Source organism: Gopherus evgoodei, chromosome 3 (assembly GCF_007399415.2).
Source record: "Gopherus evgoodei ecotype Sinaloan lineage chromosome 3, rGopEvg1_v1.p, whole genome shotgun sequence".
Taxonomy (NCBI): domain Eukaryota; kingdom Metazoa; phylum Chordata; order Testudines; family Testudinidae; genus Gopherus; species Gopherus evgoodei.
Window position 1 is genome coordinate 34,643,380 of NC_044324.1, and position 14,307 is coordinate 34,657,686.

A 14,307-nucleotide genomic window follows, 5' to 3' on the forward strand; every position below is an offset into this window, starting at 1 on the left:
AGGCCTCAGATCAGCTGTATACTGCAACACATGAATTTAGAGCATCTGAAACCCATTAAGCCCCCAAATACCTTGCTCAATGGAAGCTTTGAGGGCTAAAATGAAATCTGACAAGCAAACAGCAAAAAAGATAAAAACAAATGAAAAGTTCTTTAAGTGTTGTCAGATGCAGAAGTCTCGGAGTGCTACCTCCCAGACAACCTAAATAATAACGGTGAAGTACAACTTTCTTTTTGTAGAAACCATCATTTTTCAAGCAGCCTCTCCACATGCTTTCCCATCTGTTCCAGGAAATGTGATAATTAGGAGACGATCTTGCCAGTATGGGGGAAAAAAATCAGGATTTTTTTGTCTCCTGCTGCTAAGAAATGGCAAGGAGGTAACATGTGTCATTCTCACTGTCCTCTAGTTAAGGGTCATCTCAAGGGCCATTTCCAGTCTCAAGCCTGTTCCACAAGGTGAGTGACTTCACCTGTTCAAGCTGCACTAGGATGAAATATGACATAAAAGTGTTCACTCCAAAAATACACTTCACATAAATGGCTTATGCTCCTTAAGGACTTTCAAAAGAATTCGCTCCCAACAGTTTTTATTCTTCTCAAAGGGAGCTGCTGTTTGCTGAGCACTTTTTGCAAATCTGGCCACTTCATTTAGGATAGGGACTCTGAGTTTCTAATTGGGTGAAAAAATTTTTCCTGAAAGAGTGGCATCCTCACTCTGTAGGCACCTGTGACAAGGCCTAACTGCTAGTAGGCAGTACATTCCCTGGGCAGCAAAGCTCTCTTGGAATCAGCCCAACACCAAAAATCGAGATAAATGAAAGTATGGATTGTCATTTGACACCCTCCACATACTTCCAGAAACAATGCGTTTAGGTGCCTAAATGGGAGCTGAGCTCTGAAAATCGAACCTACATTGTCTGATTCTGCTCTAACTTATATCAGTGTAACTTTGTAGTAATGCAATTAAAGTCATTAGAGTTACAGAGGTGTAAAATTGGAGCACAACGTCAGAGGCAGGCCAACAGGCAGTAATTGCACTGTGTTTGGGGCAGTCACTCTTCATTTAGCTGAGCTCTGAAATAAGTCCACAGGATAGTCAAAATAATGGTTTGAAATAGTTACGTATGTAAAATAAGGATTTTTTACAGATACAGATAATATCATAACCAAAATAATATATTTCATACAAATGGATTGCAATCACCATAAAATATTAATTATATTCTTACAGAATTTTTGTGTGGCATCCATTAAGATCAGCAGAGACACTACCTTGCTTAGTCTTCGTGCAGCTGTGTGGCAGGTTAACAACTCCCGCCTTGGCAGAAATTCATTCCCTCCTAGATGCATCCCCGCCTCCTCCAATCATGGTGTCAGCTGGGATGGGGCGAAAGTTATTTAGTGTCTAGTGGCCTCCCTCCCTTGATTCCACTGAGGAGAGTGGCAAGAAATAAATACATACATGCATAAGAGTGATTTATGGGTAAAAAGTGTATCTTCTCCCACCCTTGGAGTAACAAAGGGGAGACAAGGCCTTATTTCATAGAAGACTTCCTAGAGGAAGAGAGCATATACTGTACCAGTTGAAGAATGGACTTGTGCATTCTCCTAGTCCATCTGCGCTTTCTCCAGCTCACCTACTCCATGATCTCTCCCCTCTGCTTTGTATTCCTAGATCAGCAGGACATTGCCCTGGAAGCGATTGAACCTTTCTTACATATGGGAGGGTGGAGATCCACATGTGGATGGGGCATGATCACCTGCATAAGGATTAACCCGTGGCTTTTTGCTCTGACCCATCAGCACTGGTTCTAAGAGGTTGCTATCCTAAGCAAACTGAGAAATGCATGTCCCTCACAGCCCAGAGTTCTCATACAACAAACAGTAACTAGTTATTTAGTGCCCATTTTGCTGCTTATATGTCAGAGTTGGCCCTGTGACCCATGAACAATAGGCCAGCTACCACTTGTAAGCCCTCTAGTGCAGCCAATTGATATCAGAAACATCAGAACAGACAGTGACTTTGTGGCCTTCACAGGACATTGTATCAGCATCATTATAAGAGTCTGCATCTTTGAAAAGTTTCATCAGGAGATGGATGGCAGGATGCTAGGATGGCAGGTAATATCAATTCCTTTGATTGAGGGAGAACAGCTGCCATGAGTTACTAGGTTTCTCAGCTGTTGTGTGATGACCGTGTAAATCAACAGTAACCCAGCCAGCTTTTTGCCATCTCTATCTAGCTAGGATGTGGTGACCACTCCTTTCAGATGTGGACCTTGTCAGTTATCTGGGCTTTTGTTACCTCAAGATTAGACAACTGCAGTATGCACTACATAAGACTACACCTTAAAACCATTCACAGACTGATGCTGGTGCAGAAGTCAGCGGCTCACTTAGTGAGTGGGACATCTCATTGGGAGTGTATGACACCATTGCCCCAGATGTCTATTCATCTGTACTAGCTGCCTATTGGTTTCTAGGTGGAATTGAAATGTTGGTTATGATCTTTAAAGCTTTAAATGGCATGGGACCTTTATAATGTCAATATAAATTAATACAATTTTTGACTTGATGTTCGCTATTCCTGTCATAGTGATAAGGGTGCACTACTGGAAGGTGCTCAGATACAAGCGCAGCATAAGAACGTATATAAAATACAAGGATAAGCTATTGAATAATCACAAATATATAGTTTACTGCTCATTTCACTGTGTCATTGAATTAGAAAAATCAGCACTTCTCCTACAACACATGCACCAATAGGAAACACATCATTCCAGAGCTGACAGACATGCAGAGTTACAATAGAAGTTATACTACAGCATTAGGGTTGCCTCACATCAGTGGAATATGTACTAGACTTTGTTGGATATCCAGTTACATTCCCATCAGCAACTCATTCTCACACTGACTGTTTACCTACTTCTGTTGATATCAGGAGATGACACTATACAGAGAAATCTTTCACATTTTAACTAAAACATATAGCCCATTTTTTGCGGTTTATGCTCAGATGATCTACCATTGATATGATATTTCCGGTCAAGAAACTGCAAGAAAAATATAGAGAAAAACATATACCACTTCATCAACCTGTCAAAGGCTTTTGATACAGTCAATAGACAGGGCCTTTTTATTGCTCTGAAGAAATTGGGTTGTCCCCCCCAAACTGTTGAACATCATTTGCCCATAACATCAAGGTATGAAGGCAACTGTAGTGTATGACAACAAAGAATCAAATGTATTTGACATCAATAGCAGAATGAAACAGGGGTATGTCCTAGGCCCCAGGCTCTTTAACATCTTTTTCATTCCTGCTTTTCCATGCATTCAAGGACAGCAATGATGGCATTTATCTTCAAATCAGACTAGATGGGGGGCTTGTTTAGCATTGCAAATTTTAGTGTGAAAAATGAGGTGAAACAGCTGTTTCTGAGAGATTTCCAGTTTGTGGATGACGCCTTCTTGGTTGTCACAGTGAATCTGCTCCTCAAAATCTCTTTGGCAGATTTTCTGCATCATTTAAGAGCTTTGGGTTGACAAGTAGTTTCAAGAAGACAGTGTTCATGTACCAACGGGTGGAAGATCCAATGTCTAACATTATTCTGGAGGGAAATCTCTTAGTGTCGTCAACAGCTTTTGCTATTTGGGTTCTACAGTCAGCAGGAATCTTGACCTTCAGACTGAACTAACTAACAGAACTGGAAAAGCAGCTAAGAATTTTGGGCTATTACAGAAACGTGCATGGAATAACAGCAAATGATCAGCTAAGTTGAAGATGCGGCTCTATGAGATCTGCTTGCTGTCATCCCTGCTCTGTGGTTCAGAAACATGGACTGCATATGCTAGGCACATCAGGAGACTGACGAGCTTCCACATGAGATGGCTGTGTTACATTCTGGAAATAAAGTGAAAAGACAAAAAAAAAAAAAACCAGAGGTGCTGGAACGTGCATGATTGACACACTTAGAAACTACTATCAAGAAGAGGATATGATTTGGTCACATCAGGAGAATGGGAGGAGACCATATCCCCAACAATATTTTGTACAGCATGATTTGAGATGGCTCTAGAAAGCAGGGGTCACCGTTTATGACGGTACCATGATGTGTGCAAAAATTATATGAAGTCATTCAACATCAGTGTAGACAGCTGAAAGGAGCATGCAGAATCCTGTTCAATCTGCAGGGAACATCTGCCACTGGGTGCAGCTTAACATGAAGCGGCTTTAATCCAGAGGATGGAAGCAAAGTGAGAAAGAAGAGAGCAGCGTGATATAATCTTGGACTCCAGCTTAGGCAACACATGGATCTGTGAAACATGTAATAAGCTGTGTCACTCTCGAATTGGGCAGTCAGCCATAAGTGGATTCCTCAGGCATCTGACTAGACCTTTTACACACACACAATGGTCCAGTGAATCGACAGTTGTCTGTCGTTGTGTTTGTTTCTCTCTCTTTCTCCATATATATATATACACACCTCTACCCCGAGATAACACCACCCAATATAAAACGAATTCAGATATAACGCGGTAAAGCAGCGTTCCAGAGGGGCGGAGCTGTGCGCTCCAGTGGATCAAATCAAGTTCGATATAATGCGATTTCATCTGTAACGCGGTAAGATTTTTTGGCTCCCGAGAACAGCGTTATATCGAGGTAGAGCTGTATATAGAGAGAGGAGAGAGAAACACACACACATTGCAATCTAGCGTGCATTGGGTATAAAGAAGCTGTGCCCTGCTTTTTCATTGTTTGAGTAAATATTGCCTCTTCTATGCAACATCTGCTCTCTGCTGCTCACTTTGCAAATGGACATGGATCTAACAGAAGGGTAAAAGGCATTTTTAAGGTTTCCTGTTCTGGAGTAATTTTGGGAGCCTTTTTTCCTTTATTCACTCTTCTCTTCCAAAGCCAACAATCAGATTCTTTGTATTTCAATGGCAAACCAATTCTGTCTCTCCCTCCTGGCTTCCCCAAAGGCTATAGAAAAAAAGAACATGAATAGCCAAATAATGAAATCATAAAACAAGCCAGTTTACTGTTATCTTTCCAAGAACAGTAGAGGCATTAAAGTTCTGAAACTTTTTCCTTGCAGCAGAGATTGCAGCTAGAACAGGAAATGACACAACATAAATCCAATTTGTGACAATTATTGTAACATGAAAGGGAAATAGCATAAATCATGGGTGTCAAACACCCAGGCCATTGGCTGGATCTGTCCCACTTCAGCTATTTGTCTGGCTCCATGACAGATTCAGATTCTGTGCCACACAAACTTTCTTTCTTTCATTTTATTTAAAAAAAAAAAAAAAAAAAGGTATGTTTCTAGCCTTGATGCCTGTGAAAAAGAAGCAAGTATAATGCATTGTAAAACCAATGCACGGTTATCTTCCTGAGACTGCAGATTGCCTGAAACACCAGCTCTAGGGATATAGAATGGCTGCCATATGAGGAGAGATTAATATGACTGGGAGTTTTCAGCTTGGAAAAGAGATGACTAAGAAGGAATATGATTGAGTTCTATAAAAGCATGACTGGTGTGGAGAAAGTAAATGAGGAAGTGTTATTTACTCTTTCTCATAACACAAGAACTAGGGGTCACCAAATGAAATTAATAGGCAGCAGATTTTTTTCCTACACAGCGCACAGTCAACCTGTGGAACTCTTTGCCAGAGGATGTTGCGAAGACCAAAACTATAACAGGATTCAAAAAAAGAACTAGATAAGTTCATGGAGGATAGGTCTATAAATGGCTATTAGCCAGAATGGGCAGGGATGATGTCCCTAGCCTCTGTTTTCCAGAAGCAGGGAATTGGCGACAGGGAATAGATCACTTGATGATTACCTCTTCTGTTCATTCCCTCTGGGGCACCTGGCACTGGCCACTGTCAGAAGACAGGATACTAGGCTAGATGGACCTTTGGTCTGACCCAATATGGACCTTTGGTCTGACCCAGTTCATACATTCTGTACAAATGAGATACATTCCCACTCATTTCAGTACATTTTAACTCTTAACCCTAGTGAGGGAACTTTAAGAGCCAGATTAGCACTGAAAATCTTTTCAGGTGACATTAATGTAATGGAAAGATTTAATTTGGCTTTCCTAAAATGGAAGCATACTTTTTAAGAGGAAAAGGAAAAACAAATAAGCATCTTACAGCCCTGCCAAACACACCAGCCACCCAGTGACAGTAACCTGCATCACTATTCAAATTATCTCCTAGGACCTTCCCAGTTCCACTCTTTATAAAAGTTTAGACTGGCTAACCACGTTCAAATAGCCACCTTACTTCCTTTCAAGCCACCTTACTTCCTTTCACAGCATAATGGTATAGGCAACCACTTCACCTGATTTCTTATTTGCCATTGGAACAAACAATTGAGGGTGCATTTAATTTAGTGCTTGTCCTGAGACATACTGATAGCTTTTAAGAAAGCTTCTGGATATGGAAAAAGAGATGTTTTTATATGCTGTGTGATACTCTGAAGACTGTTTGTAAGTACAACTGTGTCCTTCAACTGTGTGCTCATTAAAGACATGGGAACTGAGGACAGGTTCACTTACTGATGAACAAAGGAGCAATAAAAATCTAAGAAAGCATGGTTGATAGTATTCGGGTATGCACAATATTTAAAAATTGTATTAAGGTTAATGTTCAAAATTAAATAGACAAGTTAAGAGGGAAGGTACTGTACATCTGGGGTCAGGCTTGAGTTATGAGAGATTACAGGTATTGGTTGCAAGGGTGAAGAGATACATACATATCACATAACCAGCATAGACCCAGATTGGAGTGCAAGAGTTTTTAAAGTGTCAGTGGATAAGTGGGCTGGAGTACACCATCCATGGAATGTATAAGGAGTCCAAGTCAGTATCAGTGTAGCCAATGAGTACATGGGTAAGGTGAGTCCCTTGGTTCATCAGGAAAGGAAGTGGGTTATTTCTCTGGTCGGCGGTCTCAATTACTCAGTGTGATATTGATGGTGTCCTGTGATGTGTTCCGTATTAATGTCTCTGGATCACCTGATGGTGTCGGACACTATGAGCTGTCTCATGAGCCAGGCATAGTGTTGTCTGGCTCCGCACGCTCTCAGAACCGGCTCGTTGTCTACAATACAATTCTTACCAACAGAACCAGGAAAACATGATGGCTTCACATACTATTCCTAAATTGCCTTTGAAGATATATGGCCTTAGTACTTATTGTTGTCTTAGAACTCATTACAGAATCATAGTCTTTTCCTATTGTTACACTGCAATTAGAAATCTGGATGATATATTTAATTTTTTAGTACTTAGATGAGCATTATAAAAAACCCTAAGATAAAGGTCTGAACATATCCTCAGATGGGATAAATAGGCATAGATTCATTGAACTTTTACTGATTTTCAGCAGCTGAGAGTCTGGTCTAAAATTTTTTGAATTATTATTTTTGTCCCTGTTATTTTTTATTATGATGATAAAAACAGAATAAACGTTTTTGTCGCAATTGACTAGCCATTATACAGAGACTACACTCCAAAATAAAGTCTTCAAATATACATTTAAATTATACTGAAAACAATTATTCCATATTAAAAATAATATTTTTATTGTGCAAAAGACATAACCTGATTTTAGCAGCTAGGTTCAAAATCAATAATTCTTGCGTACAGTAGTATATATGTTGTGCTTCTGCCATGGGGTTAATAGCATCAGAAATGATTAGGTTTCATATATCTAGGGTCTTTCTTGACAAATAAGGAAACTGGCTTGTGGTACATCCTGAAACCTGGGAAGACTAAACGTAGCCTTCACAGTTACTTGTAATATGCAGAGCTTCCCAACTCTGAAAGCATGCACAAACTAGGAAATCTTTATCAGGGGAAAGGGAACACTACCATCAATTTGGGAAAACACAGCAACAATTTATATGCAACTAAAGAGTAAAATATCCCCTCCCTTCCACTAATTTTAGCATCCAATTTCCTTCCCACCCACCAGTGACAATGTCCCACAGGTAAAAGTCCCTCGACCTCACCCTTCCACCAAATCCCACTCATGCTATGGATCAGTAAGTATCAATATTTCTTTGCAGGTCTTCTGCAGTCCCAATAAAACTGCTTATCTGGTTCCATCACATGACTCATACTAGTGAATCAGTTTTACCAAGGTGCTGTCCTGGAGCTCATCTTGCATGGTAGAACCAAGAGCACTTAGAACCCTTGAGAAGAGTCTTGACTCCTTGAATTAACACTTTGCCACAAGATGAAAGTGCTTTCCCCTCTCTGGGAGCCCACTACCCTCCAAAATGTAAGTTTATATACAGTTATGGTGATTCTTCAAGTGTCACAAGAGGAATTTTGGGCAGCTAGTCTAAAGCCTATGCAAATGAAGATCTCTATGGCAGCTCTTTTTCCCTTCTCACCAATAGAGAAGGGAGTACAGAGCTCTTTCATCTTTGGAACTTCGGGCTATAGAACATACATATTATTTAACAACAATTTTTGAAAAAAGCATGCTCATTTCAAGCAGTAGACTCACAGGAATACTATAGGTGCTGATCTTATAACTGATCTGTAAAAGTCATGATAATCAAAATTGATGGTACTTTTCTACTTCCTATTTCCCTAATATACTCTCTAGGACCAACTGATCTCAGTTACACTGGTATAAATCTGTAATAGCTACACTGAAGGAAGTGGAATTTCTCTGGCTTTACAGATGAATGAGATCAGAATCTTGCCCTTTGTGTACTAAGTCCTTCTTTATTCAAAACTATGTGCAAGGCCCACTCTTTTCAAGGGTATTGGTATATTTACCCCTGGGATTCCCACAATGGAATTCCATCACTGCTGTAGGTATTGTTTTCCCTTAGGACATTTTGCTTTAATCTCCTTGAAACCTATTGACATATGTGATTGGAATTTAGTGTCACAGGGACTTCTTAAAAGTTACATTTCCAGAAATGCACTGAACTAAGGCTTTAAGTCAGGGGGCCTTCTTCCAATTTTTATATTTTTTTCTCCACGTGAGCAAGCACTCACCATAATTCCAAGCATGCTTTCTTAAACTTCTATACATTATATTGAGGAGAAATTCCACAATAAAATTAATCAATCTGGGATGAAATTCTGGTCCTATTTAAGTCAATAGGAATTTTGACATTAATAGGACCAAGATCTCACCCATTGTCTATGGTACACCCATATCTGTAGTATCTTGAATTATTATTTAGGAAGTGCTATTAGTGTGCTAGTCACATCAGAACAGTTCCTCAGTTGGTGTAAATCAGCATTCATTCACTGACTTCAACCCTATCCTCATTCTCAGGGGTGCAGGGCTCAGGGACTTGAGCAGGAGTTATAGCCTTGTAAATGAAGGCAGAATTGACACCCTAGTGCTAGATTTCGCACCTCCATATTGTCCCTCTTTGTAAATTTGAGCTATTGTGGAATCTGAACTGCAGCAAAGCAAAACTGCTCCCAAGAGCCATGTGTTAACTTGTTATTAATTTCAATTTTTAAAACAAAAATGTGCCTATCACATATAATCATATACAATATAACACAGCATCTCATTCACCCTCATCCCTTCACAAAATCCAGCCATAAGCAAGCAATACAATAAACAAGCCAGTACCTCATCTCACTCCCTCTATGAGCCTATCCTCTTCCAAAGTGTGGGCTCTTTCAATCCAAGGGCGGAGGAGTGAATTCTAAAGCTGAGGAACCCTAGTGAAGAACACTCTTCCCAACATTCCCTCACACATATATCAAGATCACAACAACAATGAAGAGTGGCCTGTTGGATAGGGCACTAGCAAGAGGCTCAGGAGACTTTGGTTCTGTTCCTAGCTTCAGCACTGACATGTTGTGTGAGCTTGAATATGTTACTTTACTTTTCTTTCTCACCCCATACTCTTTGTCTGTCTTGATTATTCAGATTGTAAGCTCAGGGACCATCTCTTACTGTGTCTGTACAGCACATAGCACTACAGAGCCTTGAACTTGTTTGGGTCCTCTAGTTATTTGTACCACAGTAATATCAACAAACAACAACAGTAGCAGTATAGCATGGAAAGAGAGGCTGTCTCTTAAGCGGGCCATTTAGGACTTTAAAAGTCAAAAACAGCACTTTAAGAATAAATGGATATAAACTGGCCATCATTTAGTTTAGACTTGAAATTAGATGAAGGCTTCTAACCATCAGAGAAGTGAAGTTCTGGAACAACCTTCCAAGAGGAGCAGTGGGGGCAAAAAATGTAACTGGCTTTAAGACTGAGCTTGATAAGTATATGGAGTGGATGATATGATGAGACTGCCTACAATGGCATGTAGCTGATCTGCGACTGCTAGTGGCAAATATCTCCAGTGGCTGGTGATGGGACACTAGTTGAGGAGGGCTTGGAGTTACTACAGAGAAGTAGTGTCTAGTTGGTAGGTCTTACGCACATGCTCAGGGGCCAATTGACCACCATACTTGGGGTTGTAAAACAATTTTCCCATATGTAAGATTTGCAGAGATGCTGGGGATGGGGGTGGGTGGTTCATCTTCCTCTGCCACATTAGTCACAGGTCACTTTCCAGTTTAAATAAGTGTAAATGGTGGATTCTCTGTAACTTGAAGTCTTTAAATCATGATTTGAGGACTTCAGTAACTCAGTCAGAGCTTAGGGGTCTATTACACTGCTCTACAGCCAAAATGCTTCTGAAATAAGTGTAGTCCAACTTTACTAATTCTGGGTCACTGAGAATGAAAATGATGCTTAAAATTGTTGATTGGCTCTAGTTTTCAAGATATGCTATTGGGTCAATATATACGACCCTTGACTTGGGAATGGCGGAGGATAAGTGAGTTATAAAGGGAAGGGATCTCAATTTAAACCAGAAATGACTAAAATACATCTTTGACTGGATCTATGAATAAATCTATGACTGGGTTTGGACAGTACTTGCTTTTGAGGCAAAACAATGAATGATGCAATCTGAAGCTGGTATTGCATCATACATGATATGAATTGCATCATGTTATTCCTAGAAGTCATGGATGATGCAATCATAACGAAGCTTACATCACTTTGCTGAACAAATTGCCCTATATCAGCTCTAGAAATCATACCATGTTCTGCTCTCTTATTTGTCAGTGTCTGATTTTGCAAAGGGACACATTTCTGTTTAGCCAAAGTGAGCAGAGATGCCTTGTACTTGTGTGAACAGTGTAGATAACTTCTGCTATGTTTGTGGTGAAGTGACTTTTGCATCACAAAAGCCCAGTCTAACCACTATGGTTAAGAAAACCTATCACCTTTATTTTGATTGCAAAACTGGAGATCAGGACAAGAGGTGGGCCCCACACATATGCTGCAACACTTGTGCAACAAATCTTCACCAGTGGTTGAACAGGAAAAGGAAATCTATGCCTTTTGCAGTGCCAATGATTTGGAGAGAGCCAACAGATCATCCCAGCAATTGTTACTTCTGCATGGTGCCTCCAGTTAGGAAAGGTGTGTCAAAGAAGAAAAAGTGGACTGTGCATTATCCAAACATTCCATCAGCTATATGCCCAATACGCCATGGAGAAGGACTGCCGGTTCCTGATGCACCAGAATCATTCTCACTTGAGTCAGACGAGGAAGAGGAAGAGGATGAAACTTCTGGTCCTGAACCATCAATGTCACAGGACCCACATTTTCTCCCATCCTCCTTCTCTGAACCACACCTCATAACACAAGGTGAACTGAATGACCTTCTCAGGGATTTGGAACTACCCAAGAGCAAGGCAGAGCTGTTGGGCTCCAGACTACAGCAGTGGAATCTCCTGGCAGGCTATCAGGGCAAATGGAGCCCATCAATACTTGCAGACTATTCCTGGACAGTGACAAGAGATGCTCCATTTAATGAATACAAGAGACAAGCCAAGAAGCGCCGAGTAGACACTGAATAGGACTAAACTATGTACATAATAGTTTTTTGCCTTTTGTTTCATAATCAGTTTTATTTATATAACCCTTTTGCTGATTTTTAAAGTGTTACATAAACAGGACAGGTGAAATATCATCATGTAAAGCAACCATAAACACATGAAAAGACCTAGGTTTACAATTTATGATTAAAACTCTACTATCTACACAATATACATAGACATAAAATGTAAAAACTTAAATATCTTAGAAACAATAGCCAATCAGTTGTTTTAATTGTCATATTTGAATTCATCAAAATACATAATAAATATCACATTTTATCTCTGAAGCAGATGACTTCTCAAAAATTGTAGACCAGTGTTATAGGAGCAGGTGGGCAAGGTTCTGTGGCCTGCAATGTGCAGACTAGATGACTATGATGGTTCCTTCTGACTTTACAGTCTCTGAGTCTAAGTTATACCTAAAAGCATACCAGTGACCAATGCTGCCCCAGTAAGATATTCCACTCACTAAATTGGCAGCTACATTCAGGAACCAGTTTCACTGGCCAAAAGTTACATTATTCCCAAATGAAAGTCTTCCCTTTTCCTTTCTTTTAAGCAAAATTAATACCTCAGGACTGAATGTCTTTTCTGCGCAAGGAAAAGGTACAATTCCCAAGGTAGCCCTGTCTATAATGGACTGGACTATGCAATGCTGAAAACTATCAACTTCCTCCTCCCATCACCCAGCTGAGAGAGCAGTGACTATTTTACAGTATCTCATGAATGACCAAGGGAAACCACGAGGGATAACTAATGCTATTCACTCTGTAAAGGCATATGCTAGGGCAGGCTAGAAGGCTCAATCCCCTTTTATAGCTGAGACATGAACTATTGGAACTGTAAAAGTAGTATAGACTGCAGTCAAATCCACTAATACACACACCCATTAGTCCACAAAAAGCTTTCTTCTTGCCCCTCAAAGATTTCATAGTAGGCACTGGATGGGAAATCACACATTACTGAAATAATTCTTGCTTTATGTCCAGTAGCTATGATTGAACTAGAGCATGTCTTTTAGAGAAAACATCCAATCTTGATTTTAAAGTTTCCAGTGAGGGGGAAATCCAACACAATCCATGGTAAATTGCTCCACTAGTTAATTACCCTCACTGTTAAAAATGTAGATCTTATTTCAAGGCTTAATTCCAGCCTTTGGATCTTGTTAGACCTTTGTTAAATTAAAGATCCCTCTATAATCTATTTCCCACGTAGATACTTAGAGACTGACCAAGTACAGACTGTAGACTTTGCTCCAAGGTGTATGACCTTATATCTGACTACACTGAAACACATATTGCTTGATTGTGCTCAGGTTATCAGATTGCTCTGCATCGGTCATCCATCTTATCTGTTATTTATTGTTCTTTGGTACAATCAGCAAACTTCATTAGTGATGATTTTATGTTGTCTGCTATGGATAAATAGTCTAGCATTGGGGAAGAACCAATCCCTATGAATGGGCATTCCACCTTCCTCTCCAGGAAAACCATTGCTGATAAGCCGTCTTGGTGAAATAAGCAGCACACAGGTCTGCTAAGGTACCTTCGTTACATGTGTATATTTGTCTCCTTCTTACGTTCCAGATACAATACAGCCATTTAGCAACAGTTATAAGGAAACCCTTCCAGCTCCCTGGGGTAGCCTTTTATATTGCCTACTTTCCTTCCTGGGTTCTCCAACTTCTGAGCTAATTACCTAATTAACTCACCAGGATACCAGGAGATGTAAGTGCTCCCTTCTACTTAAACACACCCAGAGCTCTAAGTGTTTTCAGTGATCAGGTTACTGGCTTCCATGGAGCCCAAGTTGAAGCTGTTAACAGCACCATGTCATGGGACCACACTAGAAATACACTCACTGGATTATGATTCCCCATTTTCAGTTACATTTTGAGTCCTATCAGTCAGCTGTTAATTCATTTAATGTGTGCCATATTGATTTTGTAAAGTTCTGAATTTTTAATCACAATATCAAGCAGCATCACTTTCTTACAGATGTGTAAGTATATTACACCAATACTTAACTTTATCAACCAAACTTGTAATCTCATCAAAAATGATACCAAATTGGTCTGAAGATCTATTTTCCATAAACCCATGGTGTTTGGCATTAGTTATATTACTCTCTTTTAATTCTTTAGGAATCCAGTCCCGTATCAGCTGATCCATTATTTTGCCAGTGATCACTGTCAGGGTTATAGTCCTATAATTACTGAGGTTCTCTCATTTACCCTTTTTAAATATTGGCACAACATTAACTTTCCTCTAGTCCTCTGGAATTTATCCTAGATTTCAAGACTTATTAGAGACATTGAGAATCCAGAGAGCTCTTTGGCCAGCTCTTTTAA